Source organism: Myotis lucifugus, unplaced genomic scaffold, assembly GCF_000147115.1.
Source record: "Myotis lucifugus unplaced genomic scaffold, Myoluc2.0 scaffold_44, whole genome shotgun sequence".
NCBI classification, from domain to species: domain Eukaryota; kingdom Metazoa; phylum Chordata; class Mammalia; order Chiroptera; family Vespertilionidae; genus Myotis; species Myotis lucifugus.
The window spans coordinates 6,033,712-6,036,308 of NW_005871092.1; positions in this window are offsets into that span (position 1 = coordinate 6,033,712).

The window sequence follows — 2,597 nt, forward strand, 5'->3', positions numbered from 1 at the left end:
GGATAGCTCATCAGACAGCTTGTTATGGAACCGAGGAGAGAGAGGACAAGAAATCTTTGAGACAGCAAAAGATCTGGAGTATGAAGTATTGCCTCGAGTCAGCCATGTTATCAGGGTCTGATAACACCTCCCTCACTCTGGACCAGGGATTTTCAACCAGTGTGCTGCATGAATTTTTAAAACATGCAATGCCAGACCATTTAGTCAGGGGCACTGACCTTTTTTCCCCTTAGATTGTAAAGTTAAAAAAATGACAACAGGCAACACAACAATAGCTGTCGGTGTGAATGAATCAATATTATATATTTGTTGTCAGATGGGCAAAAAGTATATTTTTTGGTGTGCTGCAGAATTTTAGTAATTAGTTTATGTGTGCCATGAGATGAAAACGGTTGAAAATCACTACTTTAGACATAGTAATTCTGTTACTGCTCCCAAGATTACATTCAACTGTTCTGGTGGCCATTTATTTCACTCAGGTGAGGCTCAATGCAGATGAAATCCCCCAAACTTTTTCACTTGGGTTAATTCTAAACCATGTTTTCTATGACTTGCCTTTGAAAATTGTTTTTTAGCATCTATTTAGTCTAGGATTTAATGTTAATCTCTGTAAAAATTCAACCAACCACTGGTTTCTTTAATTATCTTCCCTATTAAGATATTTCACAGTAGTGTAGGCAGCATTTTTGTTCCCCAAATCTCTCAAATTTCACACAATGAAACATGCCCATCTTTTTCTGAACTTAATGTTCAGAAAGTCCATGGTATAGATTTGAGCATCCCCAACATTCTCTTCTTGCTTATAAGAAACACCTTTATTTTTGTGCTTCAGTTTTAAAATGAGGGACTTAAGACTACATGGCCCACAAGTTCTCATAAAGCACTATTTTCTATGACTCTATTATCTATAGGAAATCGCACAGATGAGCAACAGTTGGAGAATTAGTGAAGCATCGCTTTCCCAAGCATACACGCCTATGAGGAGGATCAGAGAAGGGCCCCAGGAATGCAACTCTGGAGGAGCCAGAGGCAAATTTGTAATAAAACCAGAAATTCTCATCATTTTTGAGTCTCGTTAGTTAACAGCCCTTGGAGGTACATACATGGGTAATTGAGGGCAGCATGAAAGTTGGTCTAGAAAGTTGGGGTCTTATTATATAGCATTTGGTAATCTTCTCTCTTGACCCCAGTTACAAACAGATAAAAGGAGATAAAAGCATTGGAAGCCAGATGAGGGAAGTTGCACTCGGAATATACATCTATATTTTATGTGTTCAGCACTCTACTTTTCTATCTACATGGTTTCTGCTGGAGCTGCCATGTTTATTCACTCATTTACTCAACAACTATTTATTGAGTGCTATATCTGACACTATTCCAAGCCCTGGAGCTATAGCAATGGAAAAAGCATACACAAATTCCTCATAGAGCTTACATTCTGATGGAGGAAATAATACATTAAACAGGATAAGTAAATATTTGGTCTGTCAGATGACATGTGCTATGGGGGGAAAAAAACAACCAAGCCGGAAAGGGAGTGAGGAAAGTACAGTGGGTGAGGGATAAAATGAATGAAGCACAATGTTTTGTAGGTGGCCAGGAGTGTCTTCATCTTGAATATTTTTGGAACTGGGTCAAAACAGGATGGTTTAAACCAAGAATGTGGAATGAGTGCGGGGGTGGGGGGGGCGCGAGGGGGAGAGAAAGCCTGTTAGAATCTAAAGAGAAGAATGAAGAAGACATAAGAGGGTAGCATAAAAGGAAGATGTGGAGGGAGAGAGAACTTCTCAGAGTCTGCATAATATTCCAATATACTTCTGATAAATCCTTTTAAAAACATCCTTCTGATAAAATCCTAAGCTGCTATGAATCAATTTCTGTTACTCCCAAACAAAGAATTCTAACTCATACACATATTAAGTAAGATAACCTATAAATTCAAGGCTTGTCCAATGTAGACATGGGTTACTTCAGAAAATTAGGACCTGGTGCTTCTGATGCCAAGAATACAGACCTGACAGCAGAGTAGAATTAATTTTGCTGTTCAGAAATAAATGTTGCTGTTCAGAAATAAATTCTGCTGTTCTAGCATCCCAGAAATAAAATGTGCAAGAAATATCCGTTTCTTTTTTTTCCCTTTTAATCAAATTAGCTCTGATTCTGCATTGAACTCGTGGAACATTCAAATGGAAGTATAATTTCATCACCCCTACTTCTGCCCTCCCTTACTCCCCACACCCCGGAGTCAGGACTGCATTAGGGGAGCTTACTGATGTCTAGACACTGGGTAAAGGCTCTGTAATCTCCACGTCATCATTGCTCAAGTCTGCTTTAAACTTCCTCGCGCAGCCCCTGGCTCTCTGCTTCTAAGCCAAGGGGAGAAATCTTTGCTGAAGCTAGAGGGTGCTTGCTCCCTAGGGGGCAGCTATCCCATCTGAAGTCACGCCCCCTTCCTGGAAACTCTTGAAGTTGGCTCAGGTATCCAACCCTAGGACCTGACGATCTTTCACTTTCTCTGTCCTTGTTCTTGAAATAATTCTCTTCTCTTCTCTCCCCCTCGGCCCAGGCATAATGTTTTCACTTAGCTTAGGCTTTTC